General features: G+C 47.0%; 1 protein-coding gene across 6 annotated transcripts in view; it reads right to left on the bottom strand.

Annotated features, from left to right (window-relative positions):
• PPP6R2 (protein phosphatase 6 regulatory subunit 2) overlaps positions 1-10,434 on the bottom strand; it is a 77,594-nt gene extending 67,160 nt beyond the window's left edge. For 3 of the 6 annotated variants that reach the window (XM_040637767.1, XM_040637771.1, XM_040637769.1), the window contains exon 1: positions 10,416-10,434. The gene's annotated coding sequence lies outside the window, so the exon portion shown is untranslated. The remainder of the gene's footprint in view (positions 1-10,415) is intronic. The other 3 variants (XM_040637766.1, XM_040637768.1, XM_040637770.1) reach the window with 1 other exon arrangement.
• Between the last annotated feature and the right edge of the window lie 10,523 nt (positions 10,435-20,957).

The following is a 20,957-nucleotide window of genomic DNA, read 5'->3' as shown; positions in this document are numbered from 1 at the left end:
AAGGTTTTCCATTAAAACCCTAGGGAGGCCACACCTTAGAGGAATAAAAACCATGTTCCAGAACTGAAAGGCTATGTCCTAAAACTTAGGGCAAAAAACAAAAAATCCACCCTACAGGCTACAAGCTCCTATAGGATCAAGTGATCTCCCAAAAATTTAACAGTCTGCCCTCAAAGAACTCAACACTCTTTACAGGAAGATAACCCAAAACTGAATCTCTAGAATGTACCACCCATAATGTTCATTATATAATTAAAAATTACCAGGGGCGCCTGGGTGGCTCAGCCGTTAAACATCTGCCTTCTGCTCAGGGCGTGATCCCAGGGTGCTGGAATTGAGCCCCGCATCAGTCTCCCTGCTGAGAGGAGGCCCACTTCTCCCTCTCCCACTCCCCCTGCTGGTGTTCCCTCCCTCGCTGTGTCTCTCTCTGTCCAATAAATAAATAAAATCTTAAAAAAAAAAATTACTAGACATGCAAGGCAGAAAAATGTGACCCATGATCAAGAGAAAAAACAATCTAGAGGACCCACAAATGACCACATGTTGGAACTGGCAGATGACCACTTCAAAAGAGCAATTATAAATACATTAAAAGATTTGGGGAAAACATCAGAAGGAATAAAAAAGAAAAGAATATTAGCAGAAAAATGAAAACTTGACCAAAAAAACAAAAGGAAGTTCTAGAACTGAAAAATACAGTATCTGAAATTAAAATGTTACTGGATGGAATTAACAACACAATGAACACAAAAAAGGAAACAGTGATTGTGAAGATAGAATAGAAAACATACAAATGTAAACAGAAAAAGGAATATTAAAAATACAGTGTATTCAAAACCTATGGGAGGATGTCAATCTAAAGTAAGTATCACTGGAGTCCCAAGAGGAGAGGAGAAAGAATATGAGGCAGAAGAAACATTGGAGAAGCAATGGCCAAAAAGTTTCCAAAGCTGATTAAATACACCAACACACAGATCCAAGGAACTAAGTAAATCCCTAAAAGGAAAAATACAAAAGCACTACACCTAGAAAATTATAGTCAAATTGAAAGAGAAAAACTGTTAATGAAAAGAAAGTATTTATAGGGGCGCCTGGGTGGCACAGTCGTTAAGCGTCTGCCTTCGGCTCAGGGCATGATCCCCGCATTCTGGGATCGAGTCCCACATCAGGCTCCTCCGCTGGGAGCCTGCTTCTTCCTCTCCCGCTCCCCCTGCTTGTGTTCCCTCTCTCCCTGGCTGTCTCTCTCTCTGTCAAATAAATAAATAGAATATTTTAAAAAAAGAAAAAGTATTTATAATAATAAGTAGGGACGCCTGGGTGGCTCCATTGGGTGTCCAACTCTTGATTTTGTATCAGGTCATCAGGGACGTGGGGTGGAGCCCCACATTGGGCTCCATGCTCAGGGGGGAGTCCACTTGAGATTCTCTCTCTCCCTCTCCCTCTGCCCCCCACACCCCAAGAACACACATGCACACACTTTCTCTAAAAATAAATAAATAAATCTTTACAAATATATAATAAAATACCTCAAACACAGTAGGAAAAAAGGTAAAGAATGATAGCTGACTTTCTATCAGAAACAACAGATGCCAAAAGACAATGGCATAAATTCTTAAAAGTGCTGAAAGAAAAAAGCTATCAACCCAGAATTCTATGTTCAGCAAAAACATCCTTCAAAACCGAAGGATAAGTAAAGACCTTTTCATCTTCACTACAGAGAACAAACAGGGTCACCAGAGTGGAGGTGGGTGGGTGGATGGGGAAAATAGGAGATGAGGATTAAAGAGTACACTTATCATGATGAAATAAAATAAAATAAAATGATTTAAAAAAAATAAAGACCTTTCCAGACAAACAAAAGCTGAGGGACTCTGTGCCCAGCACACTCACAATATAAAAAATGCTGAAGGAAGTGCTTCAGGCTGAAGGAAAATGATCCCATATAGAAAACTAATCTATAAAAAGGAAAGAACAATTTCCCAACTCATCTAAGGGGCTGGTAATACCAAAACCAATGATATCATATGAAAAGAAAGTCATATGTAAATCTCTGTTATGAATATACACAAAGAAACCCTCAACAAAACACTAGCAAACCTAATCCAGCCACATATAGAAAGCATTACACACCACACCAAGGGAACTTATCCTAAGACTGCAAAGTTGCTTTAACATCTGAAAATCAATTAATACAAAACACCATATTGATACGATAAAGGACAGAAATCAAATAATCTCCATAGATGCAGAAATGGTATTTGACAAAATCCAACACCCTTTCATAATTAAAAAAGAAAAAATATTCCACAAAATAGGACTAGAAAGCAACTTCCTCAATCACTGAAGGCCCATACCACCCCTTCTACTCAACACTGTATTAGAGATTCTAGCCAGTACAATAAAGAAAAAGAAATAAAAGGCAATAGAACTGGACAGGAAAAGCAAAACTGTCTTCCTTCAAGATGACAGGATTGTACAGGTAGAAAAATCCAAAGGAATATACAAACCCACTATGAGAACTGATAAATGAATAGAGCAAAGTTGCAGAATACGTGATCAGTATACATAAACCAACTGTTTTTGTACGTTAAAAAAATAACTTTAAAAAATAGAAAACGGGGGGCACCTGGGTAGCTCAGTCAGTTGAGCATCTGCCTTTGGCTTAGATCATGATCTCGGGGTCCTGGGATCAAGCCCCATGTCAGGCTCCCTGCTCAGCAGGGGTCTGCTTCTCCCTCTTCTCTCTGCCCCTTCCCCCCGCCCCCGCTCATACTCCATCTCTGTCTCTCTCTCAAATAAATAAAATCTTTAAAAAAAAATAAAAAATAGAAAACGGGGCACCTAGCTGGCTCAGTCAGTGGAGCGTGTGACTCTTGATCTCAGGACCGTGGGTTTGAGCCCCACGCTGGGTGTAGAGATTACTTAAAAATAAATAAAATATTTAAAATAAATGTTTTAAATAACTAAAAATATCAAATACCTACAAATATACTGAGTGAAAAGTGTATCTTCACATTGAAAACTGTAAAATATTGCTGAGAAAAATGCAAGAAGATTTAAATAAATGGAGATATACCATCTGCACAGATCAGAAGACTATGTTAATATTCAACTCTAAAATTGATCTATAGAGTCAAAGTAACCCCAACCAAACTTCTAACAAAAATTTCTGTACATACTGAAGAGCTTACTCTAAAGCTGGAAGACAACTCTGTAGAAGAATGAAGGTGGAGGACTTACACTACCTCATGTCAAGACTTACCATTAAATTACAGTAATTAACACAGTGTGGTGTTGGCATAGGATAGAAAAATAGACCAACAAAACATAACAGAAAACCCAGAAATAAGCCTGCACACGTATGTTAATTTATAACAAAGGCTCCCCCAAATGACACTAGAATGATTATATAACCCATATGGGGGGTGGGGGAAGTACCCTGTTTTCACCTCACATTAAAAAATAATGCAAGAAGGATCATTCAGGAAGATCAGTATTTGCTTGGAGATGGAGAGGCAGGAGAGGGTGGGATGGAGGGTTCCCAAAAGGATATGAGGAAATTTGGGGCATGGCAGACATGTTCACTACACGTGGTGATGATTTCACAGGTGTATACAGATGTCGAAACTTATATTTTACACTTGAAACATGTGGGGTTTACTGTACATCAGCTGAATCTCAGTAAAGATGTTAAAAAGAAAAAGGTGAATCGTAAGCCAAAATACAAAAACTACCACTATACAACTTTTACAGGGTGTCTGACTGCTTCGGGCAGCAGGATATACGACTCTTGATCTTGTGGTTGCAAGTTCAAGCCCCATGTTGGGTGTAAAAATTACTAAAAAATAAAATTAAAAAAAAATTTAAAAAAACTTCTACCAAATAAAAGGGGTGGGGGGTGCCTAGGTGGCACAGTTGGTTAAGTACCCGACTCCTGGGGTCGGCTCAGGTCATGATCTCAGGGTTGTGAGATGGAGCCCCACATGTGGCTCCATGCTCATTGCAGAGTCCACCTGGGATTCTCTCTCCCTCTCCCTGCTCCTACCACTTGTGCACTCGTGCTCTCTCTCAAATAAATAAAATTTTTTTTTTAAAGATTTATTTATTTGACAAAGAGACAGCCAGCAAGAGAGGGAACACAAGCAGGGGGAGTGGGAGAGGAAGAAGCAGACTCCCAGCGGAGGAGCCTGACGTGGGGCTCGATCCCAGAACACTGGGATCACGCCCTGAGCCAAAGGCAGACGCTTAACGACTGAGCCACCCAGGCGCCCCTCAAATAAATTTTTAAAAAAGAAAAAGAGGGGCACCTGGGTGGCTCAGTCGGTTAAGCATCTGCCTTCGGCTCAGGTCAAGATCCCAGAGTCCTGGGATCGAGACCTGCCTTCAGTTCTCTGCTCAGTGGGAATCCTGCTTCTCCCTCTGGCTGCAGCTCCCCCTGCTTGTGCGCTCATGCTCTCTCTCAAATAAATAAAATCTTAAAGAAAAAAAAAAGAAGAAGACAGTGTCTTCACAACACTGGTGCAGGTGAAATTTTGTTAGGACACATAATAAACATAAAAAATATATATTGTCAGGGCGCCGGCTGGCTCAGCTGGAGAAGCATGCGAATCTCGATCTCGGGGTTGTGAGTTTGAGCCCCACATTTGGTGTACAGATTATTTAAAAATATAATAAATTAAAAATATATATATATTGACTATTTTTTTACTTCACCCAAATTAATCTGTCCATCAAAAGACACCATTAAAGAAAAAAAAAAAAAAAAGGCAAGAGGTCCCTGGCTGGTTTAATCAGTACAGCATACAACTCTTGATCTTGGAATCATGAATTCAAGCCCCACGTTGCATGCGGAGATTACTTTTAAAAAAGGAAATAAAATTGGGGCACCTGGGTAGCTCAGTCAGTGAAGTGCCTGCCTTCAGCTCAGGTCATGATCCCAGGGTTCCAGGATCAAGCCCCACATCAGGCTCTCTGCTCAGCAGGGAGTTTGCTTCCCCTTCTGCCGCCCCCCCACCCCAGCAGCCCCGCTCATGCTTGCACTGTCTCACTCTCTGAAATGTCTTTAAAAAAAAGTATGTTGGGGCGCCTGGGTGGCACAGCGGTTGGGCGTCTACCTTCGGCTCAGGGCGTGATCCCGGCATTATGGGATCGAGCCCCACATCGGGCTCCTCTGCTATGGGCCTGCTTCTTCCTCTCCCACTCCTCCTGCTTGTGTTCCCTCTCTCGCTGGCTGTCTCTATCTCTGTCAAATAAATAAATAAAATCTTTAAAAAAAAAAGTATGTAAAATTTTTAAAAAGAAAAAAATAGCCAAACCATAAAACAGAAAAAAATATTCACTCCTTACACACAAATATACACACACATCATAAAGGACTCATAATCAACATATATATGTATATTTTAACTCTTAATATGAACAATAAACATCCAGGGCACCTGGATGGTTATTCGTTGGCCATTGGACTCTTGGGCTTCAGCCTGGGTCATGATCTCAGGGTCATGGGATCAGCCCGAGTTGGACTCTACACTCAGCACAAGGCTGCTTGAGGTTCTCTCTCCCTCTGCCGGGTCTCCCACTAGACCATGCTCTCTAAATAAAAAAAATATTTAAAAAACAAACAATCCAATAAAGAGTGGATTAAAAACCTGACACCTCACAAGAAAAATATAAGGGGCCAATAATATAGCATATAAAAAGTTGTCCACCAAGGGGCACCTGCGTGGCTCAGTAGTTAAGTATCTGACACTTGATTTCTGCTCAGGTCAATTCACGTCATGATCTCGAGGTCCTGAGATCGAGCCCCATGTCAGGCTCAGGCTCAGCTTGGAGTCTGCTTGTGCCTCTCCCTCCTCCTCTGCCCCTCCCACCAACGTGCTTGTAAGCGCACCCACGTGTTCTCTCTCTAAAATAAATAAAATCTGGGGTGCTTGGGTGGCTCAGTCGTTAAGCGCCTGCCTTCGGCTCAGGGCATAATCCCGGCATTCTGGGATCGAGCCCCGCATCAGGCTCCTCTGCTGGGAGCCTGCTTCTTCCTCTCCCACTCCCCCTGCTTGTGTTCCCTCTCTCACTGGCTGTCTCTCTCACTGTCAAATAAATAAATAAAATCTTTTAAATAAATAAATAAATAAATAAATAAATAAAATCTTAAAGTGTTCACCAAAAATAAAACAGTTGTTCACCATCATTATTCATCAGAAAAATGCAAATTAAAACTACAGTGAGATATCACTACCACCTGAAAAGCTAAAATTAAAAAGACTGACAATACCAAGGGCTGGCAGGGAAACGGAAAAACTGCAACTCTCATACATTACTGGTGAGAGCGTAAAGGAGTAACAATTTGGAAAACAGTTCGGCAGTTTCTTAAAAAGTTAAACATGTATCTATACTATGACCCAGCAATTCCACTCCTAAATATTTGCCCAAAAAAATACCATATATCCACAAGACTTACATAAGAATCTTGACTTTAGTAGTAATAGCCAAAAAAGTGAAAGCAATCCAAATATCCATCAATATGAAAATAAATTATATTTTCAATATGAAAAAATATATATAAATTATATTTAAAGAAATTATAAGTTCATATTTCATATTCATACAAATGAATCCTACTCAAATAAAAAGCAAAAAATACAGATACAAGCATTTTTTTTTTTTTAAGATTTTGTTTATTTATTTGATAGCGCACACCAGCAGGGGGAGGGGCAAAGGGAGAGGGAGAAGCAGATTCCCCACTGAGGGAGGAACCTGATGCAGGAATCGATCCCAGGATTCTGAGACCATGACCTGAGCTGAAAGGACACTTAACCGACTGAGCCACCCAGGCACCCCCAGATACAAGCATTTAAAATCACTAAATCTCAAGGGGCACCTGACTGGCTCAGTCAGTGGAGTGTGCAATTCTTGATCACAGAGTCGTGAGTTAGTACCCTATGTTGGACATGGAGATTACTTAAAAAGTAATCAATCAATCAATCACAAAAGCATTACATTGAGCAAAAGAGGACAGACACAAAAGAGCATATACTTTATGATTTTGTTTATATGAAGTTGGAGGACCCGTGAAATTAATCTGTAATGACAAATCAGAACAATGGCTGCCTCAGGATTTGGAGGTTGGTCGTAGTAACTGAAAAGGGACACAAGGAAACTTTTAGGGATGACAGAAATGTTATCTTGACATGAGTGATGGACACACTGGTGTATACATTTGTCAAAATTCATCAAACATATTTAAGATCTGCAAATTTCATTGGGTATAAAATATTCTTCAATAATTTTTAGTGGAATATTTTTTTAAAGATTTTATTTATTTATTTGAGAGAAAGAGCAGCAATAGACAGAGAGCACATAAGCAGTGGGGGTAGGGAGAGGGAAAGGGAGAGGGAGAAGCAGACTCCCTGCTGAGCAGGAAGCCCAACTCGGGGCTCAATCCCAAAACCCGGGATCATTACCTGAGCCAAAGGCAGACACTTAACTGACTGAGCCACTCAGGCACCCTGTAATATTTTTAAAGAAATAAAAGACTAAAAAAAGAAAGAAAGAAAAGGTTGTACGTTCTGTGTTAAAAAGAAGGCTGCTTGCTGTACACGGATATGACAACATTTCTAAGACGACGATGGCTGAGGATGCTTGAGGAATGGGGTGAGAATCAGACTGACTTCACGATACCTACTTTGGTATCTTCCGAATTTTACTCGAGCTCAGATTACCCTGTGCATGAGCCACCCACAGGAGGCGAGACTGAAAAGCACAAGCTCTAGAGCCTGACCACCTGAGCTGAGTCCTGGGTCTCCCATTTATTTATTGTGACCTTGGATACATTCCTTAATTTGTGCCTCAGTGTCTTCACATAAATAATGGGAATATCAAGAGTAACTACATCATTAAGTTGTTTTAAGTAAATGCTTTGGGCGCCTGGGTGGCACAGCAGTTAAGCGTCTGCCTTCGGCTCAGGGCGTGATCCCGGCGTTATGGGATCCAGCCCCACATCAGGCTCCTCCTCTATGAGCCTGCTTCTTCTTCTCCCACTCCCCCTGCTTGTGTTCCCTCTCTCGCTGGCTGTTTCTATCTCTGTCAAATAAATAAATAAATAAAATATTTAAAAAAAAAAAAAAGAAGTAAATGCTTAGAAGGGAGACAGGGGAGAGGGATGGGCAAAAAAAGTAAATGCTTACTGGTTTAGATGTCAAAATACAAAATTTAGCACTGGTTTTCACTCTCTGGTTTTTAGAAAATTCTGCACAAGTCATATACCTCCTTTCATCAAAATGTCTGTTATATCTCACAAGGCTACAAGGATAATAAAAGGTAAAGCACTTTGTTTAAAAAAAAAAAAAAGGAATTAAATAAGATGGTATATGTGATGCACTTTAAAAAGTGCCTGGGCTTGTTTTTCTAAATAAAGCTTTATTGGAACACACGCATGTGTGTACACAAAAATGCCTGGTACATAATCAGCTACCATTATTATTCAAAAATTTAAAACAGTATTTTGAAAGTTAGCCTTTTCCTTAACCAAAAGAAAAAGGAAGGGGAGGGGCCTTAGTCAGCTGTCTGAGATGTAAATCCTGAGTCAATCATCTATTTGTTGTATGCCTGTTTTTTCATCTGTAAAATGGGTGATAATAGTTCCTATACCCTAGAGTTCCTATGATGATTAAATAATTCATATAAAGCATTTCAAGCTGCAGCACACAATAAATAGTCAGTATGTTGTGCTGTGTGTCTGTGCAAATTTACTGCCATTACCAAGACTTCAAACATTACCCCTGTGCTGAGGTCCTGTTTACCTGCATCCTGAGCTCTCCTCTGGGCTCCAGATTCTTCTGCCCGGTGTCTTCTTGCTAATGACCCTTGGATGTGTCAGACTTCTCCCACTCAAGAGAAAACCTTACTTTCCACCTCCAACCTAGAATAACACCCTGCTCCTGCCAGCATCCCACCCTGCTTCCCCATCTCAGTAAACGGTGCCACAGTCCGCCCATATGTGCCACCAAGAAGCCTAGAAATCACCCTGAGCCCTCTCCACCACACCTTCTTCTAACCTATCTGCAAGTCCCACAGCTCTGACTCCGAAATATCTAAGCTGACCTGCAAGGCCTAAACCACAACTACACCCACACCCAACACCTCATCTCTCCTCCTCGCGTGCATGTCCCATCTCAATCTCCATCCCAGGTCCTCACACAAGTCAGGCTCACAGCCTGCAAGGAAAAGCATGATCCTAAGGCCAGTGGCCCACACTGGCTCCTATCTATCTCCCCCTCACCCTGGGCACATGCTCGTCTTATCTGGGTTCCTGGAGAAGATCCACCACTGGGCCAATGCCTGTGCTGTCCTCTCAGCCTCGGAGGCTCTGCACCACCCCCCCCCCAAGCTAGCTGCTTCTCACCTTCCAGAGCCTAGCTGATGGGAGTCAGAAAGGCCAAAATGGAAGAGAAACCAGAAAGCAAGGAATATGGAGAAGAGGTAAGATCTGAGTGTCTGTGAGGCCACAGAAGCAGGTGATAGCAGACTGGAGAAGGCCATAGGGACAAGACAGGTGGGCAGAGTGACAGACGGGGGTGGGGGGGAGGTGCAGTGAGAGGCAGGGGCTGCACAGGAGTGACAGAGTGGGTAACCTGGGGGTGACAGCAGACTGAGAGCAGTCAATAACAAGTGGGTGGACAATGCGAACAGGCTGCAAGGACACTAAGTGGCAAGTTGGGGGTGTGTGGAAGAGGTCACAGGGACAGGTCAGGGAACATAGAAGGGGGCCAGTAAGGGGCCTGGGGGATGGCAAAGCAGATGGGGCTGGAGAAAGACATGGGCAATGAGGGGTGCGGAGGCAGGCCAGAGAAGGTGACAGGCCAGGGAAGGGAAGCTACGCTGGCGGCAGAAAGAAGGGCAGCAGCAGAGAGAGTGGACAGGGCAGTGGTGACCGTTGACACTGGGGAGGGAGAGTCCCGCGGCAACAGGTAGAGAGGGGTAGCACTGACAGGTGCGGAGCGCTGCCCGGTGGGTGAGGGTCCCTCACAGGCGGGGGAAGAAGGAAGGAGCCGTACGGAGGGGAACGGGGACACGGACACAGACGGCACTGACAGGTGAGGAGGGCACTTGGGGGTCAGGACCAGGAGGGCACCCCTGACGGGGGCGGAGGTTGACCCTGCCTCGGGGACAGGGGGTGGGGGGGAGCGGAGCATGACGGGGGGCACCGTGGGGGTGGGTGGACACCGACGGGGGGGGACGCTGACGGGGCGGGCACCGCTGAGGGGGGCAGTGTGGTGGGGGACACTGACAGGGGTGAACACTGACGGGGCGGACAGACACGGGCGCACCGACAGCGGGGCGGTCACGACGGGGCACCGGCGGGCGCGGCCGGTCGGCGGGCCGGGCTGTGAAGAGCCGCGGCGGGCGGCCGCACTCACCTGCCCCGCGGGCCGGGCGTCGCGGCGGCTCCTCGGAGGCCCGGGTGGAGGCCAGGGCGCTGGCGGAGGCGAAGCCCGGGCGACCTGGGGCTAGCCGCACGCACATGGGCCCGGCCGGGCGCGGCGCCCACGGACACGGCGCCCACGGACACGGCGCCCACGGACACGGCGCGGGCCGGCCGGCGGCTCGGGACCGGCTCGGGCCCCGGGCGGCGCTGGGGTCGCTCCAAAATGGCGGCGGCGGCGGGAGCGCGCGCGCACGTCGGGGGCGGTGTCTGGCGCGGAGGCGCGCGCGCCGGGGGCGGGGCCGAACCTTGTGGGCGGGGCGGCGAGGCGAGGCGAGGCGCGGGGCGGCGCGCTCACGTGGACGCGGCCCGCGCAGGGGCAGCCTCCTGCGCGACGGGGGCGGGAGCGCGGTGCGGTGGGGTGCGGCCTTCTCCTGTCGCTTTTTCCTCTGAGGTGCTACCCGATTTCTATACAAGCTTAATTAGCTTGTTTTGGGATAATGCCATGTCAGCAACAGAACAACCCCTCCGAGGCCCGAAATGATCCCAGGGTCACACACCTGCAGCAGGGGTCTCCCGGTTTTCTGCGGGCCTTCCTCTCTGCTTGAAGGCGTCTCCCACTGGATGTTTCCTGAGCTCCTTGGCCCCTGGGGTGGGCATGGCCAAAGCAAGCGTGAACAGTGGGCAGCCACCTGCGTCCCTCTGCGTCCAGTTTCCTAGCTGGACTGGGAGCGCCGGAGCAGCAGACTCCAGACTTACTCCTTTCCAGGTGCCCCACAGGTGCTTGGATTGTTTTGCACATATGTGCCCAGTTAATTCTATAAAACTAATCTCTAAAATGAGATTTATTGGGCGCCTGGTGGCTCGGTCAGTGAAGCGTGTGCCTTCCGCTCAGGTCATGATCCCAGGGTCGTGGGATCGAGCCCTGCATGGGGCTCCCTGCTCAGCGGGGAGTCGGCTTCTACCTCTGCTGCTCCCCCTACTCATGCCCTCTCTGCCTCTCTCTCTCAAATAAAATATTTTTAAAACAACAAAATAAGGGGCGCCTGGGTAGCGCAGTCGTTAAAGCGTCTGCCTTCGGCTCAGGGCGTGATCCCGGCGTTCCGGGATCAAGTCCCACATCGGGCTCCTCTGCTGGGAGCCTGCTTCTTCCTCTCTCACTCCCCTGCTGCGTTCCCTCTCTCGCTGGCTGTCTCTCTCTGTCACATAAATAAATAAAATCTTTAAAAAAAAAAATAAAATGAGATTTGTTATTTCAGGAGGCAGCGTGAAGAGTGGGGAAATGTTGGAAATGGCAATCGAACACCTGAGGAATATAACACAACGTGCTGCATCCTCTCCAAATTCACCCTGTCCCCGGAGGAAGTGGATCTGGGCCGTTGCTGTACCAAACTCTATCAGCAGAGGGTGCAGGAGAGACGCTGCGGGAGAAGGCGCCGTTCTGGGGCTCGCTCTGCAAGTTGCAAGCACCGCCTCCCGGTGCCCGTCTTCCCTGAGGCCAGCGGCTTCTCCAGCACCTCCATGGGTGGCTTTAGAGCAGAATGTCTCTGGTGAGACATCTCCCCGAACACTTTTCCCCAGCATCCTGCAGGGCAGGCATCTGGCAAGTTCTGTAGGGTCAACTTCCAGGAATTGGGGGTTAAAAAAAAGCATCTGCCGGGAGCCTGGGAGGCTCAGTGGGTTGAGCATCTGACTCTTGGTTTGGGCTCAGGAGGTGATCTGGTGGTTGTGGGTTGAGCCCTGTGTCTGCTCTCAGTGCAGAGTCTGCTTCAGATTCTCTCTCCCTCTCCCTGCTGCTCACACTCTCTTAAATGATAAATACAAATCTTAAAAAAAAAAAAAAATGCATCAGCCCTACAAGCAAGAAGAGAAACACCCTGCATGCCCTGCACGCCCTGCAAGAGAAGGCCCCTTGCAGCAGAAGCTGGCGGTGCCATGGATAGAGCTGCCGAATGGGGGCTCAGGGCCAGAGGGCCAAATGCCAGAAATGTTCCCACTGGTTTTTCTGCTGTTTTTTTTCCCCTCTGTCTATCTTGATGTTCTTTTTTTTTTTTTTTTAAGATTTTATTTATTTATTCTACAGGATAGAGACAGCCAGCGAGAGAGGGAACACAAGCAGGGGAAGTGGGAGAGGAAGAAGCAGGCTCATAGCGGAGGAGCCTGATGTGGGGCTCGATCCCATGACGCCGGGATCACGCCCTGAGCCGAAGGCAGACGCCTAACCGCTGTGCCACCCAGGCGCCCCTATCTTGATGTTCTACCCATGCTCAGGCCAGAGTGCCTGGGGTCAGCCTGCATCCTTCCCCTCTTAGATTCCTCACTGGATTTATCAGCAAATCCTTCTACTTTTAAATATGGCCAGCTCTCCACAACCACACGCAGGTCCAAGACGAGTTTCTCTTACCTGACTGACAACAGCAGCCTCCCAATGGATTCCCCACTTCTATTCTGGCATTCTTGCTATAGGCCAGCTTGCATGAGCATAGCACCTAGAGGGATCCAATGAAAACAAACCCATCACATCCCTCCCCCAGCTCTTATCTCACATAGCCAGAAAGTGAAGTGCTTGCTGTTACTTCCAAGGTCCTGTGTGATTGTTCCCATTTCCCCTACTCTGCCCCTTGTGCATTTGGTTCAATCATGATAACCTCCTGCCACATCCCACTTGCCCACGCTTTCCTCTAGTTATTGCTGTGCTTACTAACTTCCTCCTAGATCTTACTCCCTTGTCCCCTTCTCAGCGAGGGCTTCCCTGACCTCTCTATTTCAAATCTCAAGCCTACATACACCCGTGCACACACATATCCATGCACACCTCGTAACCTTTCCCTGCTTGGTTTCTTCCCCTTTGTATCAGTAGTCATGGTCCAATAAGGGGACAGAAATGACACAATGACTTCAACAGAGGAAGCTTGATATAAAAATTATCGATAGCAGGGCATTAATTATAAAGGAGTAAAGAGAACTTTATCTTCAAGAAAGGACATAACTTGGAGGGGAGGTCCCCTCCCCAGGGTGGGAATTCATTCTGTGTTGCTGGGTTGTATGAGTGCAACCCAGTGGCTAACAGAGACATCCCCTGGGTGGTCCAGGGGTAGAGATGATATGAGCAGAGGCTGATGGACAGGAATACACCCCTCCGAGGTGGAGGTCAGCTAGGTCTGGAAAGACTTCTACTGAAGTGTCTGTGGGACTCCCTGAGAATCTGCCCACAGGGCTGATGCTGAAACTCAGTGGGAAGCCATGCACACACCACAGCATGTCTCTGTGCCTCTGGCAGGTGCGGAAGAGAAGGAATGTACACCTAAACCTGGAAGTCCCTCTCTAACACTCTCTCTGGGCAGAACTGAACACCCTGCCAAATGCAGAAGAGACATGCTTCTAGGACCCCGCTCCGTTATTGCAGAGCAGGCTGGCAGAGATGGATTGGGAGCTGAAGTGTAAACGGAAAACAAGGAGAGTCTGACCTCTGGATGGTCAGGTTCCATTTGCATCCTTTCAAACACATTTGAACTTCCACTTAACAAAACATGCTACATGTTTGCCTGACAAGATACATCTGTGCTATTGCAAGTGAGGAGTGAGCACTGCAAATGAGCCCATGTGCACCCCCAACTGCCACTGTATCTGTGAGTGGCTGCATTCATTACTCTTCAAATTCTGTCACTGTCCCATTGAGTATTCTCTTATGCTCGTATGTTAAAGCGAAACGATAAAGTTAACCTCTGACCACCTGTATATCTTTAAAACTGTAAAGGAGAGAGAAGAAAACTGTGAATAGAGACGAGGAAGCACTGAACATGCAAAGAGAAAATATGTACAGTTACCACAATCCTTGTTTCTGAAAGTGCTCACAAGATGTAGTTGGTATGCACAGCTCCTTCCCCAGCCTTCTCTTCTAAACTGCCTTATACTGTACAGAAAGCAGCCAAAACAGCCAAGTTGAATTCAGTATTTCTGACACAGAAGGATCAACTAAAATAAATTCTACCACTAAGAACACCAAATGCAAAATTATTCACCAATACACTGGAAAAAATAAAACTGATGTAAAACGAGGGCTGCCTAGGGGCACTGGGCCAGCCCAGTCAGTAGACTATAGGAGTCTTGATCTCAGGGTTGTGAGTTCAAACCCTATGCTGGGTGTAGAGATGACTTAAAAATAAAGTCTTTTTTTTTTTTTTTAAGATTTTATTTATTTGTCAGAGAGAGAGGCAGGCAGAGAGAGAAGCAGGCTCCCCGCTCAGAGGGGAGCCCAATGTGGGACTCAATCCCAGCACCCTGGGATCATAACCTGAGCCAAAAGCAGACACTTCACCGACTGAGCCACCCAGGTGCCCCTTAAAGATAAAATATTAAATAAAATAAAATAAAATAAAATAAAATAAAATAAAATAAAAGCTACATTTGGAGTGCCATCAGAGCAGGATGGACTGAGGTCCTACCTTATTCTGCAAGGACCCCCACAGTGCTGCCAGGCAGAAGCCGGGGCAGGGGCACTGTAAGACCCCTGCTCCACAGACCCACATGAGAGAAACACAGAGGATCCACACCTCTATACACCATCACCACATTCCTGCACATCAAAGACAGAAAACCACGAAAGCAGGAGGAGTAAAATGACCCATCACATAAAGGGTACGAATGATATAATAGCCGAAATCCCCTAAGAGACATGAGGACCGTGAGGCAGTACAATGGCATATTCAAAGTGCCAAAGGAGGGGCGCCTGGGTGGCACAGTGGTTGAGCGTCTGCCTTCGGCTCAGGGTGTGATCCCGGTGTTATGGGATCGAGTCCCACATCAGGCTCCTCCGCTATGAGCCTGCTTCTTCCTCTCCCACTACCCCTGCTTGTGTTCCCTCTCTCGCTGGCTGTCTCTATCTCTGTCGAATAAATAAATAAAATCTTAAAAAAAAATGTGTCTAGCATTTTGGGGCACCTGGGTGGCACAGCGGTTAAGCGTCTGCCTTCGGCTCAGGGCGTGATCCCGGCGTTATGGGATCGAGCCCCACATCAGGCTCCTCCGCTATGAGCCTGCTTCTTCCTCTCCCACTCCCCCTGCTTGTGTTCCCTCTCTCGCTGGCTGTCTCTATCTCTGTCAAATAAATAAATTAAATCTTAAAAAAAAAAAAGTGCCAAAGGAAAGTACAACCTGTCGATGAAAAAATTCTATACCCAGAAATAGGATCCTCAGAAATGAAGGTGAGATCAAGACATTTCAGACAAACAAAATAGAAAATTCGTTACCGGCAGATCTGCCTTCCCAGAAATACCAAAGGCAGTTCTTCAAGCTGAAAGGAAATGACATAAGATGGTCATGCAAATCAGCAAGAATGAATGAAGAACCAAATTCAGCCCCATGTAAAAAGTATTACTACCAAGAGTATTGGGGTTTATCCCATTGGAACGCAAAGTTGGTTAGGCATCCAAAACTCATTTCATGCAATACAGTACTGACAGAATAGAGGGAAAAAACACAGGATTGTCACAATGGCTGCAGAAAAGGCATTTGACTAAAGTTAATACCCATCACAATGAACAGTCCCAACCACTAGGAATAGATAGGAAATTCCTCAAGTTCATGAAATATATCTAGGAAAATTCTACACCTAACATCAAACTTAATGGTGAAAGACTTAATGCTTTTCCACTAAGACTGAAAATGAGGCAAGGTCGTCTGCTTTTACCGCTTTCATTCGACCTTGTCAGATGACATGTTAGGGGCTTGGAAGTTACCACCCATTCTAACAGGTGAAAAGCTGAATAGAATGAAAACCAGCAGCTCTTCTTGGATCTCTAAGAGAAGGGAGGCAGAACATAACAAACCAAAGATTAGGGAGACAGACAGGTAAACAGAAGCCATCACAGGTTACCAGAGCAGACTCACAAGCAGAAACCACCACGGGAGCCGAGCCAGCACGCGGTCCCTGGGCTATGACTGATGGATTGCCGAAGGCTCAGAGTGGACAGTCCTGAGAGTTAATAACTTTGGGGGATCCAGTCATAAGGGCCCCCACAACATTGCAAGATTTATCTCCAGGACCTTGGACAGGTTCCTACAGTAACTATCTGAGAAAAATCCCCTCCCCCTTCCTGCTGGGGGAGGGGCCGAGAGCCATTTTGAAAGGTACCAGAGCACTTTGTTCTTCTTACCAAGGCCTGCCCTCAAGGGGAACTAGTTAACCAGAGCCTCACAGACGTCAGGGAAAGGAAATCCCCAGCTCTGTCCCCCAGGCCCCTCAAGATACCTGTCCCAGCTAAAAGGAGAGGGAAAAAGGATGGACGAGCACTGATGAAGTTCCCAGTCCAGAGCCACAGGCTTGCTAAAGACGAGGTCTAATCGCAGGACTATAAAGATCTCCTCTCCGGGCATCTGGGGGGCTCAGTTAGTTAAGCGTCTGCCTTCTGCTCAGCTTATGATCCCAGCATTCTGGGATCGAGCCCCACATCAGGCTCCCTGCTCAGCGGGGAGCCTGCTTCTCCCTCTCCCACTCCCCCTGCTTGTGTTCCCTCTCTCGCTGCCTCTCTGTCAAATAAATAAATAAAATCTTAAAAAAAAAAAGTACACTTACTGTGATGAGCACTGAGTAATATATAGGATTGTTGAATCACTATATTGTACACCCAAAACTAACACTGCATGTTAATTATACTTGAAAAAAAAAAGAAAAAATTCCATTCACAATTGTGTCAAAATGAATACAATTTTTAGGAATAAATCTAACAAAAGAAGTGTGTACAGAAAAGAGTTGATGCAGCGGGCTAACCACTTAGCCTTAGAAAAACCCTGCTTACTAACTTAATCCTTGGCAGGCATCTGGGAACCTGGATTTCAGGAGGGCTCCCCTCACTCCAAAAAGTGATCAGAGTGGCTCATAACGTATAAACTGTACAAACAATATGATTTAATAATTTTAAAAAAGATTTTATTCATTTATTTGCCAGAGAGAGAGCACGTGCAAAAGCAGGGGGAACGGCAGGCAGAGGGAGAAGCAGGCTCACCACTGAGCAAGGAGCCCGACACAGGACTCGATCCCAGGACCCTGGGATCATAACCTGAGCTGAAGGCAGATGCTTAGTCAACTGAGCCACCCAGGTGTCCCAAACATTATGATTTATACTGACGACCCGTTTTCTTTCTGGGTATCTTGAATTTGGGCCCGTACCAGGCAGAGACTGCCTATCTGACCAGCCCTGTAGTGAGTTGAATGGTGATCCTTCCCCTAAAGATATATCCACCCAAAACCTGTCAATGTAACCTGTGGAAAAAGGGTCTTTGTAATTAAGGATCTTGAGATAGATCATCCTTGATTCGGGGCGATGGGGCATGGGGCGGGAGGTGGGGTGGTCGGCAGTCCTAAATCCAAAAACAGGTGTCCTTCTAAGAAAAAGCGAGAAGACACAGAGGACAAGGTGATGTAAAAACAGAGGCAGAGGTTAGGATGATACATCAGTAATCCAACCAAGGCTTGCAGGCAGCAATCAGAAGTTAACAGAGAGGCCTGGAACAAGTTCTTCCTCACAGCCTCCAGAAGGAGCCAAACCTGCTGACAACCTTGGTTTCTGACTTCTGCCTTCCAATCTGTAAGACAATACATCTCTGTTGTTTTAAGCCACCTAGCTTGTATCAGTTTGTTACATCAGCCTTAGGAAAGAAACATGAACTCCTGATAAGCGTCTTCCCTGGTTGGCAACATTTCACACCCTTATCACAACTCATTGAGACATTTAAGTGCCTCCTCTGGGACTCCACTGAGAGAGGACCCTGGAGGCTGGAGGCTGGTCTCACCCAAACTTTGCCCCCCAAGATTCTTTTCTCTTTGCTGATTTTATTTTGTATCCTTTTACCATAATAATGACATAACGTAATAATATAGAATGACTATGTGCTGAGTCCTATGAGCCCTCCTAGCAAATTATCAAACCTGGGTGTGATTTCCCAATTCCCAAGCAATAAAAACATTGCTAAGAAAAATTAGAGAAGACCTAAATAAATGGAGCGAAATGTTATGGACATGTTATGGAAAGAAGACTAACATTATTAAGATGGCAGTTCTCTCCAAACTGATCTATAGATTCAATGCAATACCTGGGAAAGTTTCAGCAGATGGTCTTTTGTTTTTTGTAGAAATTGACAAGCTAGGGGCACCTGGGTGGTTCAGTTGGTTAAACGTCTGCCTTCAGCTCAGGTCATGATCCTGGGACCCTGTGATGGAGTCAGGCTCCCTGCTCAGCAGGGAGTTTGTTTCTCCCTCTGCCTGTTGCTTCCCCGGCTGGTGCTCTATCACTGTCTAATAAATAAATAGTCTTTAAAAAATGCAGGGGCACCTGGGTGGCTCAGTCATTAAGCATCTGCCTTCAGCTCAGGTCATGATCCTGGGGTTCTGGGATCAAGCCCCACAATGCAACTGGCTCCCTGCTCAGCGGGAAGCCTGCTTCTCCCTTTCCCTCTGCCACTCCCCCTGCTTGTCTTCCCTCTCTCGCTGTGTCTGTCAAATAAATAAATAAAATATTTTTTTTTAATGCAAAGGATCAACAGGGTAATGGAAAAACCAACTGTGGTATGATCACAAAATAGAAGCATACACAGCAGTAAGAAGGGGTGAGCTCATGAAATACACCTCAAAATGGATGAATCCCGAAAACATTATGGTGACTGAAAGAAGCCAGACACACAAGACTTCATACTGTATGATTCTGTTTCATGAACTTCTAGAACAGGGTCATTAGTGGTGCAAAGAATCAGAGTAATGGAGTGTGGTTGTGCAGGGCAACTGGAAAGAGGCATGAGGGGACCTCCTGCGGTGATGGTGATGTTCCTTTCTCTTCTCGCTAGTTCTTTGGGTTAATGGTGATTCTAAGATTCATGCACTTCACTATATAGAAATTTTACCCCCCAAAAAAGGGGGGAAAAAGGAACTAAAAAGTACTAGTTAATAATACACGTACTGAAGTATTTAGGGGTGAGAGCATTGATGTCTACAACTGTCTGAAATTAATCCAAAATTAAGATGGATTGATGGATGAAGACAGGAAAGGACAGACCTAGAAAACAGGATAAAACAGATACAACAAAATATTAATTACTGATGTAGATTCCAGGTAGTAGGTAAATGGATGGTCATGGGAGAGTTCATTTATCCTTCCTGTATATTTGAACACTTCATAACAGAACGTGGAAAACATTTGACTGCACATCACTGTGTAAATGGTAGCAGTTTCTCTATCTTGACTTATAAAATGATGGCATCTTAAGTTCAATGCCATGCGATCATTGTAAAGGATAATTCTGTAGCTCATCAAATATCCAAGGCCTTTATCTTCCATGCAGTTAGGTCGGGTCCATGCGACCAGCTTTGGCCCTCGGTCTGTAAGTAGTGATATATACATCACTTGCCGACCAAGGCAATTAACAACTAGTAGGCTTCATTACTCTCCTGTCCACTGCCAGTGACCCGGGAGGCATGCATTCTGGAGGTATATACAGCGAAGGAGAGCCACCTGACTCCCCACCAGGCGATGCGTGCGTGGAAAAGCCATTGGGACTTGGAGGCCGTGACTCCGGCCTGGGCTAGCTTAGCCTAATTTGGAGGGGGAGCTTTCATACAAACTCAAATACACACGGCACGTCTGATCAGGTAAATTGCTGTCTCAGCTCCGCACTCGCCCTTGGGAGGTGGAGGACTGCCGGCGCGTCTGCAGCCACTTTGCGGGGGAGGGGACATTCCCGCCTGCAAGGCTCCGCCGACAAGGAGCGTTGGGGGGAGACGGGAGGCCATGGGGGAGCGGGGACTTGGCCTGGCCGCCTGGCGTCTCCCTCGAGGCGCAGGTGGCTCGCACGATAGCTGATACAGGCATTCTACTCAGTTTCGATCGACAGGCCTGAGCGTGCAAGGCAGCCCAACCGGGTCAGAGAGGCGAGGCAGAGGCGGGCGCGGGCCGCACGGAGGGCGAGGCCCTGGAGACAACGATGCCCCGGTCAGTGCTGCCATGCGACCCCACGCCTCGAGGCGACCCCAGGGAGAACAAGAGCGGGAGACCCGGAATCGCTAGGCAATGTTCCAATTAGGCTGGAATCCGTGTCTGACGGCTAGCAGGGTGTCAGCGACGATGCACTCTGGTTGTGAAAGCCGGCAGCACACGCTCCCTCCAGCCTCCAGTCCACACCCTGCTCGGGTCTCCCCGCTCCGCCGCGCTGCGCCCCCGGAATCCCCGACCCCCGTCTGACCCGACTTCCCAGGGTCTCCCGCGGCGCAGCCACCGCCCTCCCCGGAAGTTCCTCCTCCTGGCTCTGGCCTCTCTGGCCCGAGCGGGCCCTTCTCTCTGGTGAGCTGGGCGCCGCTCCGCCGCACTGCACTCCTCCGGCCGCCAGGGGCGCGGAGGCCGCGGCGGGCACCTCTGGTCTGAGGCGGCCGCTCGACTGCTCCGCGGCGCGGTCCCTTCCGGTGCCGAGGCCGCCGCCTCCGGGCTGTTCCCCCGGCAACGCCTCGGAACGGTTCCCCCGGCAACGCGCGGCGGGTGCAGTCCCGGCAGCC

The sequence above is a fragment of the Ursus maritimus genome, unplaced genomic scaffold (genome assembly GCF_017311325.1).
Source record: "Ursus maritimus isolate PB19 unplaced genomic scaffold, ASM1731132v1 scaffold_21, whole genome shotgun sequence".
In the NCBI taxonomy this organism is placed as follows: Eukaryota; Metazoa; Chordata; class Mammalia; order Carnivora; family Ursidae; genus Ursus; species Ursus maritimus.
The sequence above is the reverse complement of the archived record's forward strand: the minus strand, read 5'-3'. Positions and strand labels throughout refer to the sequence as shown.